Here is a 13,566-nt window from a genome sequence, read left to right on the forward strand (position 1 = left end):
TTCGGGGCGTACGGCTGCCGCTCCGCTGTTGTGTGCGCGAGGCAGCCGCTTCTCCTGCTCCGTGAGCCGGACAGAGCGGTAGCTTGTACGAGGGCGAAGAACGAAGCCGCAGGGAGACGACATTGTGTGTACAGCCTTGGGACTGCTAGATGACAGTGGCTAAAGCTCCCTGCCTTTTCAATGCACTGCTGGCATGCTTTATTGAAGGCGTTCCGAGACAACTTTCCTGGGTTTTGACTTCGTCCTGATGAAGCCCCTGTTGGGAAATTCGTTTGGGAGTCAGCAGCACCTGGACTTTTGCGATTGCCTTCACTGTGCACTGAATGCCAGGACGGCATGTGCACGTTAAAACAACGAGCTGGGCAAGAGCAGAAAGGGAGCACGGGCATCAGAGAGCATCTGACATCTTGCCCTGGAAAGAGCAGTGTTTTTGGAGAGTGCAGTAAAATCGTGTTTCTGGACAAGGGAGGCATAAGTGCGCTGCGCTCCTAAGGTATCTCCCTGCGAGACACACTGCTAAAGCTTTTCGCTATGATGCAGTCTAGTGCAGACGCACACTACGGCTCTCCGGAGCTGTCCGAAGCGAAGCGCCGGTCGCCGGCGTCTTTCGGCTGAAGCAGCGCTTCGGGGCGTACGGCTGCCGCTCCGCTGTTGTGTGCGCGAGGCAGCCGCTTCTCCTGCTCCGCGAGCCGGACAGAGCGGTAGCTTGTACGAGGGCGAAGAACGAAGCCGCAGAGCACCGGCCTTCTGCGCGCACCCTAAGGACTGCGAGAGGACCGTGGTGGCCGCTCGCCTGCCCCTTCCATTCCATTCTAGCATCCTTAGGGAAGGTGTTCAAGGACAAATTCCCTGAGTTTTGAATTCGTCCTGATGCAGCCCCTCCTGGGAAACTCCTACTCGTCGTCTGAGTCTCCGAGTGCAGAGACCTCGATGGCAACTGCAGAAATGAAGGGCTGCGTTGAGTTGTCGAGAAGCAAGAACATAGCCAGCGCCTTGTGTTTGGGAGTCAGCAGGTGCTGGACTTTTGCGATTGCCTTCACTGTGCACTGAATGCCAGGACGGCATGTGCACGTTAAAACAACGAGCTGGGCAAGAGCAGAAAGGGAGCACGGACATCAGAGAGCATCTGACATCTTGCCCTGGAAAGAGCAGTGTTTTTGGAGTGTGCAGTAAAATCGTGTTTCTGGACAAGGGAGGCATAAGTGCGCTGCGCTCCTAAGGTATCTCCCTGCGAGACACACTGCTAAAGCTTTTCGTTATCATGCAGTCTAGTGCAGACGCACACTGCGGCTCTCCGGAGCTGTCCGAAGCGAAGCGCCGGTCGCCGGCGTCTTTCGGCTGAAGCAGCGCTTCGGGGCGTACGGCTGCCGCTCCGCTGTTGTGTGCGCGAGGCAGCCGCTTCTCCTGCTCCGTGAGCCGGACAGAGCGGTAGCTTGTACGAGGGCGAAGAACGAAGCCGCAGGGAGACGACATTGTGTGTACAGCCTTGGGACTGCTAGATGACAGTGGCTAAAGCTCCCTGCCTTTTCAATGCACTGCTGGCATGCTTTATTGAAGGCGTTCCGAGACAACTTTCCTGGGTTTTGACTTCGTCCTGATGAAGCCCCTGTTGGGAAATTCGTTTGGGAGTCAGCAGCACCTGGACTTTTGCGATTGCCTTCACTGTGCACTGAATGCCAGGACGGCATGTGCACGTTAAAACAACGAGCTGGGCAAGAGCAGAAAGGGAGCACGGGCATCAGAGAGCATCTGACATCTTGCCCTGGAAAGAGCAGTGTTTTTGGAGAGTGCAGTAAAATCGTGTTTCTGGACAAGGGAGGCATAAGTGCGCTGCGCTCCTAAGGTATCTCCCTGCGAGACACACTGCTAAAGCTTTTCGCTATGATGCAGTCTAGTGCAGACGCACACTACGGCTCTCCGGAGCTGTCCGAAGCGAAGCGCCGGTCGCCGGCGTCTTTCGGCTGAAGCAGCGCTTCGGGGCGTACGGCTGCCGCTCCGCTGTTGTGTGCGCGAGGCAGCCGCTTCTCCTGCTCCGCGAGCCGGACAGAGCGGTAGCTTGTACGAGGGCGAAGAACGAAGCCGCAGAGCACCGGCCTTCTGCGCGCACCCTAAGGACTGCGAGAGGACCGTGGTGGCCGCTCGCCTGCCCCTTCCATTCCATTCTAGCATCCTTAGGGAAGGTGTTCAAGGACAAATTCCCTGAGTTTTGAATTCGTCCTGATGCAGCCCCTCCTGGGAAACAACTGCTCGTCCTCTGAGTCTCCGACATGCAGAGACCTCGATGGCAACTGCAGAAATGAAGGGCTGCGTTGAGTTGTCGAGAAGCAAGAACATAGCCAGCGCCTTGTGTTTGGGAGTCAGCAGGTGCTGGACTTTTGCGATTGCTTTCACTGTGCACTGAATGCCAGGACGGCATGTGCACGTTAAAACAACGAGCTGGGCAAGAGCAAGAAGGGAGCACGGGCATCAGAGAGCATCTGGCATCTTGCCCTGGAAAGAGCAGTGTTTTTGGAGTGTGCAGTAAAATCGTGTTTCTGGACAAGGGAGGCATAAGTGCGCTGCGCTCCTAAGCTATCTCCCTGCGAGACACACTGGCAAAGCTTTTCGTTATCATGCAGTCTAGTGCAGACGCACACTGCGGCTCTCCGGAGCTGTCCGAAGCGAAGCGCCGGTCGCCGGCGTCTTTCGGCTGAAGCAGCGCTTCGGGGCGTACGGCTGCCGCTCCGCTGTTGTGTGCGCGAGGCAGCCGCTTCTCCTGCTCCGTGAGCCGGACAGAGCGGTAGCTTGTACGAGGGCGAAGAACGAAGCCGCAGGGAGACGACATTGTGTGTACAGCCTTGGGACTGCTAGATGACAGTGGCTAAAGCTCCCTGCCTTTTCAATGCACTGCTGGCATGCTTTATTGAAGGCGTTCCGAGACAACTTTCCTGGGTTTTGACTTCGTCCTGATGAAGCCCCTGTTGGGAAATTCGTTTGGGAGTCAGCAGCTGCTGGACTTTTGCGATTGCCTTCACTGTGCACTGAATGCCAGGACGGCATGTGTACGTTAAAACAACGAGCTGGGCAAGAGCAGGAAGAGAGCACGGGAAGCAGAGAGCATCTGGCATCTTGCCCTGGAAAGGGCAGTGTTTTTGGAGAGTGCAGCAAATCCGTGTTTCTGGACAAGGGAGGCATAAGTGCGCTGCGCTCCTAAGCTATCTCCCTGCTAAGACACACTGCCAAAGCTTTTCGCTATGATGCAGTCTAGTGCAGACGCACACTACGGCTCTCGGCTCTCTGTCCGAAGCGAAGCGCCGGTCGCCGGCGTCTTTCGGCTGAAGCAGCGCTTCGGGGCGTACGGCTGTTGTGTGCGCGAAGCAGCCGCTTTTCCTGCTCCGGGAGCCGCACAGAGCGGTAGCTTGCACGAGGGCGAAGAACGAAGCCGCAGAGCACCGGCCTTCTGCGCGCACCCTAAGGACTGCGAGAGGACCGTGGTGGCCGCTCGCCTGCCTCTTCAATTCCATTCTAGCATCCTTATGGAAGGTGTTCCAGGACAATTTTCCTGAGTTTTGAATTCGTCCTGATGCAGCCCCTCCTGGGAAACTCCTACTCGTCCTCTGAGTCTCCGAGTGCAGAGACCTCGATGGCAACTGCAGAAATGAAGGGCTGCGTTGAGTTGTCGAGAAGCAAGAACATAGCCAGCGCCTTGTGTTTGGGAGTCAGCAGGTGCTGGACTTTTGCGATTGCCTTCACTGTGCACTGAATGCCAGGACGGCATGTGCACGTTAAAACAACGAGCTGGGCAAGAGCAGGAAGGGACCACGGGCATCAGAGAGCATCTGGCATCTTGCCCTGGAAAGAGCAGTGTTTTTGGAGTGTGCAGTAAAATCGTGTTTCTGGACAAGGGAGGCATAAGTGCGCTGCGCTCCTAAGCTATCTCCCTGCGAGACACACTGGCAAAGCTTTTCGTTATCATGCAGTCTAGTGCAGACGCACACTGCGGCTCTCCGGAGCTGTCCGAAGCGAAGCGCCGGTCGCCGGCGTCTTTCGGCTGAAGCAGCGCTTCGGGGCGTACGGCTGCCGCTCCGCTGTTGTGTGCGCGAGGCAGCCGCTTCTCCTGCTCCGTGAGCCGGACAGAGCGGTAGCTTGTACGAGGGCGAAGAACGTTGCCGCAGGGAGACGACATTGTGTGTACAGCCTTGGGACTGCTAGATGACAGTGGCTAAAGCTCCCTGCCTTTTCAATGCACTGCTGGCATGCTTTATTGAAGGCGTTCCGAGACAACTTTCCTGGGTTTTGACTTCGTCCTGATGAAGCCCCTGTTGGGAAATTCGTTTGGGAGTCAGCAGCACCTGGACTTTTGCAATTGCCTTCACTGTGCACTGAATGTCAGGACGGCATGTGCACGTTAAAACAACGAGCTGGGCAAGAGCAGAAAGGGAGCACGGGCATCAGAGAGCATCTGACATCTTGCCCTGGAAAGAGCAGTGTTTTTGGAGAGTGCAGTAAAATCGTGTTTCTGGACAAGGGAGGCATAAGTGCGCTGCGCTCCTAAGGTATCTCCCTGCGAGACACACTGGCAAAGCTTTTCGCTATGATGCAGTCTAGTGCAGACGCACACTACGGCTCTCCGGAGCTGTCCGAAGCGAAGCGCCGGTCGCCGGCGTCTTTCGGCTGAAGCAGCGCTTCGGGGCGTACGGCTGCCGCTCCGCTGTTGTGTGCGCGAGGCAGCCGCTTCTCCTGCTCCGCGAGCCGGACAGAGCGGTAGCTTGCACGAGGGCGAAGAACGAAGCCGCAGAGCACCGGCCTTCTGCGCGCACCCTAAGGACTGCGAGAGGACCGTGGTGGCCGCTCGCCTGCCCCTTCCATTCCATTCTAGCATCCTTAGGGAAGGTGTTCAAGGACAAATTCCCTGAGTTTTGAATTCGTCCTGATGCAGCCCCTCCTGGGAAACAACTGCTCGTCCTCTGAGTCTCCGAGTGCAGAGACCTCGATGGCAACTGCAGAAATGAAGGGCTGCGTTGAGTTGTCGAGAAGCAAGAACATAGCCAGCGCCTTGTGTTTGGGAGTCAGCAGGTGCTGGACTTTTGCGATTGCTTTCACTGTGCACTGAATGCCAGGACGGCATGTGCACGTTAAAACAACGAGCTGGGCAAGAGCAGGAAGGGAGCACGGGCATCAGAGAGCATCTGACATCTTGCCCTGGAAAGAGCAGTGTTTTTGGAGTGTGCAGTAAAATCGTGTTTCTGGACAAGGGAGGCATAAGTGCGCTGCGCTCCTAAGCTATCTCCCTGCGAGACACACTGGCAAAGCTTTTCGTTATCATGCAGTCTAGTGCAGACGCACACTGCGGCTCTCCGGAGCTGTCCGAAGCGAAGCTCCGGTCGCCGGCGTCTTTCGGCTGAAGCAGCGCTTCGGGGCGTACGGCTGCCGCTCCGCTGTTGTGTGCGCGAGGCAGCCGCTTCTCCTGCTCCGTGAGCCGGACAGAGCGGTAGCTTGTACGAGGGCGAAGAACGAAGCCGCAGGGAGACGACATTGTGTGTACAGCCTTGGGACTGCTAGATGACAGTGGCTAAAGCTCCCTGCCTTTTCAATGCACTGCTGGCATGCTTTATTGAAGGCGTTCCGAGACAACTTTCCTGGGTTTTGACTTCGTCCTGATGAAGCCCCTGTTGGGAAATTCGTTTGGGAGTCAGCAGCTGCTGGACTTTTGCGATTGCCTTCACTGTGCACTGAATGCCAGGACGGCATGTGTACGTTAAAACAACGAGCTGGGTAAGAGCAGGAAGAGAGCACGGGAAGCAGAGAGCATCTGGCATCTTGCCCTGGAAAGGGCAGTGTTTTTGGAGAGTGCAGCAAATCCGTGTTTCTGGACAAGGGAGGCATAAGTGCGCTGCGCTCCTAAGCTATCTCCCTGCTAAGACACACTGCCAAAGCTTTTCGCTATGATGCAGTCTAGTGCAGACGCACACTACGGCTCTCGGCTCTCTGTCCGAAGCGAAGCGCCGGTCGCCGGCGTCTTTCGGCTGAAGCAGCGCTTCGGGGCGTACGGCTGTTGTGTGCGCGAAGCAGCCGCTTTTCCTGCTCCGGGAGCCGCACAGAGCGGTAGCTTGCACGAGGGCGAAGAACGAAGCCGCAGAGCACCGGCCTTCTGCGCGCACCCTAAGGACTGCGAGAGGACCGTGGTGGCCGCTCGCCTGCCTCTTCAATTCCATTCTAGCATCCTTATGGAAGGTGTTCCAGGACAATTTTCCTGAGTTTTGAATTCGTCCTGATGCAGCCCCTCCTGGGAAACTCCTACTCGTCCTCTGAGTCTCCGAGTGCAGAGACCTCGATGGCAACTGCAGAAATGAAGGGCTGCGTTGAGTTGTCGAGAAGCAAGAACATAGCCAGCGCCTTGTGTTTGGGAGTCAGCAGGTGCTGGACTTTTGCGATTGCCTTCACTGTGCACTGAATGCCAGGACGGCATGTGCACGTTAAAACAACGAGCTGGGCAAGAGCAGAAAGGGAGCACGGACATCAGAGAGCATCTGACATCTTGCCCTGGAAAGAGCAGTGTTTTTGGAGTGTGCAGTAAAATCGTGTTTCTGGACAAGGGAGGCATAAGTGCGCTGCGCTCCTAAGCTATCTCCCTGCGAGACACACTGCTAAAGCTTTTCGTTATCATGCAGTCTAGTGCAGACGCACACTGCGGCTCTCCGGAGCTGTCCGAAGCGAAGCGCCGGTCGCCGGCGTCTTTCGGCTGAAGCAGCGCTTCGGGGCGTACGGCTGCCGCTCCGCTGTTGTGTGCGCGAGGCAGCCGCTTCTCCTGCTCCGTGAGCCGGACAGAGCGGTAGCTTGTACGAGGGCGAAGAACGAAGCCGCAGGGAGACGACATTGTGTGTACAGCCTTGGGACTGCTAGATGACAGTGGCTAAAGCTCCCTGCCTTTTCAATGCACTGCTGGCATGCTTTATTGAAGGCGTTCCGAGACAACTTTCCTGGGTTTTGACTTCGTCCTGATGAAGCCCCTGTTGGGAAATTCGTTTGGGAGTCAGCAGCACCTGGACTTTTGCGATTGCCTTCACTGTGCACTGAATGCCAGGACGGCATGTGCACGTTAAAACAACGAGCTGGGCAAGAGCAGAAAGGGAGCACGGGCATCAGAGAGCATCTGACATCTTGCCCTGGAAAGAGCAGTGTTTTTGGAGAGTGCAGTAAAATCGTGTTTCTGGACAAGGGAGGCATAAGTGCGCTGCGCTCCTAAGGTATCTCCCTGCGAGACACACTGCTAAAGCTTTTCGCTATGATGCAGTCTAGTGCAGACGCACACTACGGCTCTCCGGAGCTGTCCGAAGCGAAGCGCCGGTCGCCGGCGTCTTTCGGCTGAAGCAGCGCTTCGGGGCGTACGGCTGCCGCTCCGCTGTTGTGTGCGCGAGGCAGCCGCTTCTCCTGCTCCGCGAGCCGGACAGAGCGGTAGCTTGTACGAGGGCGAAGAACGAAGCCGCAGAGCACCGGACTTCTGCGCGCACCCTAAGGACTGCGAGAGGACCGTGGTGGCCGCTCGCCTGCCCCTTCCATTCCATTCTAGCATCCTTAGGGAAGGTGTTCAAGGACAAATTCCCTGAGTTTTGAATTCGTCCTGATGCAGCCCCTCCTGGGAAACTCCTACTCGTCGTCTGAGTCTCCGAGTGCAGAGACCTCGATGGCAACTGCAGAAATGAAGGGCTGCGTTGAGTTGTCGAGAAGCAAGAACATAGCCAGCGCCTTGTGTTTGGGAGTCAGCAGGTGCTGGACTTTTGCGATTGCCTTCACTGTGCACTGAATGCCAGGACGGCATGTGCACGTTAAAACAACGAGCTGGGCAAGAGCAGAAAGGGAGCACGGACATCAGAGAGCATCTGACATCTTGCCCTGGAAAGAGCAGTGTTTTTGGAGTGTGCAGTAAAATCGTGTTTCTGGACAAGGGAGGCATAAGTGCGCTGCGCTCCTAAGGTATCTCCCTGCGAGACACACTGCTAAAGCTTTTCGTTATCATGCAGTCTAGTGCAGACGCACACTGCGGCTCTCCGGAGCTGTCCGAAGCGAAGCGCCGGTCGCCGGCGTCTTTCGGCTGAAGCAGCGCTTCGGGGCGTACGGCTGCCGCTCCGCTGTTGTGTGCGCGAGGCAGCCGCTTCTCCTGCTCCGTGAGCCGGACAGAGCGGTAGCTTGTACGAGGGCGAAGAACGAAGCCGCAGGGAGACGACATTGTGTGTACAGCCTTGGGACTGCTAGATGACAGTGGCTAAAGCTCCCTGCCTTTTCAATGCACTGCTGGCATGCTTTATTGAAGGCGTTCCGAGACAACTTTCCTGGGTTTTGACTTCGTCCTGATGAAGCCCCTGTTGGGAAATTCGTTTGGGAGTCAGCAGCACCTGGACTTTTGCGATTGCCTTCACTGTGCACTGAATGCCAGGACGGCATGTGCACGTTAAAACAACGAGCTGGGCAAGAGCAGAAAGGGAGCACGGGCATCAGAGAGCATCTGACATCTTGCCCTGGAAAGAGCAGTGTTTTTGGAGAGTGCAGTAAAATCGTGTTTCTGGACAAGGGAGGCATAAGTGCGCTGCGCTCCTAAGGTATCTCCCTGCGAGACACACTGCTAAAGCTTTTCGCTATGATGCAGTCTAGTGCAGACGCACACTACGGCTCTCCGGAGCTGTCCGAAGCGAAGCGCCGGTCGCCGGCGTCTTTCGGCTGAAGCAGCGCTTCGGGGCGTACGGCTGCCGCTCCGCTGTTGTGTGCGCGAGGCAGCCGCTTCTCCTGCTCCGCGAGCCGGACAGAGCGGTAGCTTGTACGAGGGCGAAGAACGAAGCCGCAGAGCACCGGCCTTCTGCGCGCACCCTAAGGACTGCGAGAGGACCGTGGTGGCCGCTCGCCTGCCCCTTCCATTCCATTCTAGCATCCTTAGGGAAGGTGTTCAAGGACAAATTCCCTGAGTTTTGAATTCGTCCTGATGCAGCCCCTCCTGGGAAACAACTGCTCGTCCTCTGAGTCTCCGACATGCAGAGACCTCGATGGCAACTGCAGAAATGAAGGGCTGCGTTGAGTTGTCGAGAAGCAAGAACATAGCCAGCGCCTTGTGTTTGGGAGTCAGCAGGTGCTGGACTTTTGCGATTGCTTTCACTGTGCACTGAATGCCAGGACGGCATGTGCACGTTAAAACAACGAGCTGGGCAAGAGCAGGAAGGGAGCACGGGCATCAGAGAGCATCTGACATCTTGCCCTGGAAAGAGCAGTGTTTTTGGAGTGTGCAGTAAAATCGTGTTTCTGGACAAGGGAGGCATAAGTGCGCTGCGCTCCTAAGCTATCTCCCTGCGAGACACACTGCCAAAGCTTTTCGTTATCATGCAGTCTAGTGCAGACGCACACTGCGGCTCTCCGGAGCTGTCCGAAGCGAAGCGCCGGTCGCCGGCGTCTTTCGGCTGAAGCAGCGCTTCGGGGCGTACGGCTGCCGCTCCGCTGTTGTGTGCGCGAGGCAGCCGCTTCTCCTGCTCCGTGAGCCGGACAGAGCGGTAGCTTGTACGAGGGCGAAGAACGAAGCCGCAGGGAGACGACATTGTGTGTACAGCCTTGGGACTGCTAGATGACAGTGGCTAAAGCTCCCTGCCTTTTCAATGCACTGCTGGCATGCTTTATTGAAGGCGTTCCGAGACAACTTTCCTGGGTTTTGACTTCGTCCTGATGAAGCCCCTGTTGGGAAATTCGTTTGGGAGTCAGCAGCTGCTGGACTTTTGCGATTGCCTTCACTGTGCACTGAATGCCAGGACGGCATGTGTACGTTAAAACAACGAGCTGGGCAAGAGCAGGAAGAGAGCACGGGAAGCAGAGAGCATCTGGCATCTTGCCCTGGAAAGGGCAGTGTTTTTGGAGAGTGCAGCAAATCCGTGTTTCTGGACAAGGGAGGCATAAGTGCGCTGCGCTCCTAAGCTATCTCCCTGCTAAGACACACTGCCAAAGCTTTTCGCTATGATGCAGTCTAGTGCAGACGCACACTACGGCTCTCGGCTCTCTGTCCGAAGCGAAGCGCCGGTCGCCGGCGTCTTTCGGCTGAAGCAGCGCTTCGGAGCGTACGGCTGTTGTGTGCGCGAAGCAGCCGCTTTTCCTGCTCCGGGAGCCGCACAGAGCGGTAGCTTGCACGAGGGCGAAGAACGAAGCCGCAGAGCACCGGCCTTCTGCGCGCACCCTAAGGACTGCGAGAGGACCGTGGTGGCCGCTCGCCTGCCTCTTCAATTCCATTCTAGCATCCTTATGGAAGGTGTTCCAGGACAATTTTCCTGAGTTTTGAATTCGTCCTGATGCAGCCCCTCCTGGGAAACTCCTACTCGTCGTCTGAGTCTCCGAGTGCAGAGACCTCGATGGCAACTGCAGAAATGAAGGGCTGCGTTGAGTTGTCGAGAAGCAAGAACATAGCCAGCGCCTTGTGTTTGGGAGTCAGCAGCTGCTGGACTTTTGCGATTGCCTTCACTGTGCACTGAATGCCAGGACGGCATGTGCACGTTAAAACAACGAGCTGGGCAAGAGCAGGAAGGGAGCACGGGCATCAGAGAGCATCTGACATCTTGCCCTGGAAAGAGCAGTGTTTTTGGAGTGTGCAGTAAAATCGTGTTTCTGGACAAGGGAGGCATAAGTGCGCTGCGCTCCTAAGCTATCTCCCTGCGAGACACACTGGCAAAGCTTTTCGTTATCATGCAGTCTAGTGCAGACGCACACTGCGGCTCTCCGGAGCTGTCCGAAGCGAAGCGCCGGTCGCCGGCGTCTTTCGGCTGAAGCAGCGCTTCGGGGCGTACGGCTGCCGCTCCGCTGTTGTGTGCGCGAGGCAGCCGCTTCTCCTGCTCCGTGAGCCGGACAGAGCGGTAGCTTGTACGAGGGCGAAGAACGAAGCCGCAGGGAGACGACATTGTGTGTACAGCCTTGGGACTGCTAGATGACAGTGGCTAAAGCTCCCTGCCTTTTCAATGCACTGCTGGCATGCTTTATTGAAGGCGTTCCGAGACAACTTTCCTGGGTTTTGACTTCGTCCTGATGAAGCCCCTGTTGGGAAATTCGTTTGGGAGTCAGCAGCACCTGGACTTTTGCGATTGCCTTCACTGTGCACTGAATGCCAGGACGGCATGTGCACGTTAAAACAACGAGCTGGGCAAGAGCAGAAAGGGAGCACGGGCATCAGAGAGCATCTGACATCTTGCCCTGGAAAGAGCAGTGTTTTTGGAGTGTGCAGTAAAATCGTGTTTCTGGACAAGGGAGGCATAAGTGCGCTGCGCTCCTAAGGTATCTCCCTGCGAGACACACTGCTAAAGCTTTTCGCTATGATGCAGTCTAGTGCAGACGCACACTACGGCTCTCCGGAGCTGTCCGAAGCGAAGCGCCGGTCGCCGGCGTCTTTCGGCTGAAGCAGCGCTTCGGGGCGTACGGCTGCCGCTCCGCTGTTGTGTGCGCGAGGCAGCCGCTTCTCCTGCTCCGCGAGCCGGACAGAGCGGTAGCTTGTACGAGGGCGAAGAACGAAGCCGCAGAGCACCGGCCTTGTGCGCGCACCCTAAGGACTGCGAGAGGACCGTGGTGGCCGCTCGCCTGCCCCTTCCATTCCATTCTAGCATCCTTAGGGAAGGTGTTCAAGGACAAATTCCCTGAGTTTTGAATTCGTCCTGATGCAGCCCCTCCTGGGAAACAACTGCTCGTCCTCTGAGTCTCCGAGTGCAGAGACCTCGATGGCAACTGCAGAAATGAAGGGCTGCGTTGAGTTGTCGAGAAGCAAGAACATAGCCAGCGCCTTGTGTTTGGGAGTCAGCAGGTGCTGGACTTTTGCGATTGCTTTCACTGTGCACTGAATGCCAGGACGGCATGTGCACGTTAAAACAACGAGCTGGGCAAGAGCAGGAAGGGAGCACGGGCATCAGAGAGCATCTGACATCTTGCCCTGGAAAGAGCAGTGTTTTTGGAGTGTGCAGTAAAATCGTGTTTCTGGACAAGGGAGGCATAAGTGCGCTGCGCTCCTAAGCTATCTCCCTGCGAGACACACTGCCAAAGCTTTTCGTTATCATGCAGTCTAGTGCAGACGCACACTGCGGCTCTCCGGAGCTGTCCGAAGCGAAGCGCCGGTCGCCGGCGTCTTTCTGCTGAAGCAGCGCTTCGGGGCGTACGGCTGCCGCTCCGCTGTTGTGTGCGCGAGGCAGCCGCTTCTCCTGCTCCGTGAGCCGGACAGAGCGGTAGCTTGTACGAGGGCGAAGAACGTTGCCGCAGGGAGACGACATTGTGTGTACAGCCTTGGGACTGCTAGATGACAGTGGCTAAAGCTCCCTGCCTTTTCAATGCACTGCTGGCATGCTTTATTGAAGGCGTTCCGAGACAACTTTCCTGGGTTTTGACTTCGTCCTGATGAAGCCCCTGTTGGGAAATTCGTTTGGGAGTCAGCAGCACCTGGACTTTTGCGATTGCCTTCACTGTGCACTGAATGCCAGGACGGCATGTGCACGTTAAAACAACGAGCTGGGCAAGAGCAGAAAGGGAGCACGGGCATCAGAGAGCATCTGACATCTTGCCCTGGAAAGAGCAGTGTTTTTGGAGAGTGCAGTAAAATCGTGTTTCTGGACAAGGGAGGCATAAGTGCGCTGCGCTCCTAAGGTATCTCCCTGCGAGACACACTGCTAAAGCTTTTCGCTATGATGCAGTCTAGTGCAGACGCACACTACGGCTCTCCGGAGCTGTCCGAAGCGAAGCGCCGGTCGCCGGCGTCTTTCGGCTGAAGCAGCGCTTCGGGGCGTACGGCTGCCGCTCCGCTGTTGTGTGCGCGAGGCAGCCGCTTCTCCTGCTCCGCGAGCCGGACAGAGCGGTAGCTTGTACGAGGGCGAAGAACGAAGCCGCAGAGCACCGGCCTTCTGCGCGCACCCTAAGGACTGCGAGAGGACCGTGGTGGCCGCTCGCCTGCCCCTTCCATTCCATTCTAGCATCCTTAGGGAAGGTGTTCAAGGACAAATTCCCTGAGTTTTGAATTCGTCCTGATGCAGCCCCTCCTGGGAAACAACTGCTCGTCGTCTGAGTCTCCGAGTGCAGAGACCTCGATGGCAACTGCAGAAATGAAGGGCTGCGTTGAGTTGTCGAGAAGCAAGAACATAGCCAGCGCCTTGTGTTTGGGAGTCAGCAGCTGCTGGACTTTTGCGATTGCTTTCACTGTGCACTGAATGCCAGGACGGCATGTGCACGTTAAAACAACGAGCTGGGCAAGAGCAGGAAGGGAGCACGGGCATCAGAGAGCATCTGACATCTTGCCCTGGAAAGAGCAGTGTTTTTGGAGTGTGCAGTAAAATCGTGTTTCTGGACAAGGGAGGCATAAGTGCGCTGCGCTCCTAAGCTATCTCCCTGCGAGACACACTGCCAAAGCTTTTCGTTATCATGCAGTCTAGTGCAGACGCACACTGCGGCTCTCCGGAGCTGTCCGAAGCGAAGCGCCGGTCGCCGGCGTCTTTCTGCTGAAGCAGCGCTTCGGGGCGTACGGCTGCCGCTCCGCTGTTGTGTGCGCGAGGCAGCCGCTTCTCCTGCTCCGTGAGCCGGACAGAGCGGTAGCTTGTACGA

The sequence above is a fragment of the Lonchura striata genome, chromosome 10 (assembly GCF_050655825.1).
Source record: "Lonchura striata isolate lonStrDom1 chromosome 10, ASM5065582v1, whole genome shotgun sequence".
NCBI lineage: Eukaryota > Metazoa > Chordata > Aves > Passeriformes > Estrildidae > Lonchura > Lonchura striata.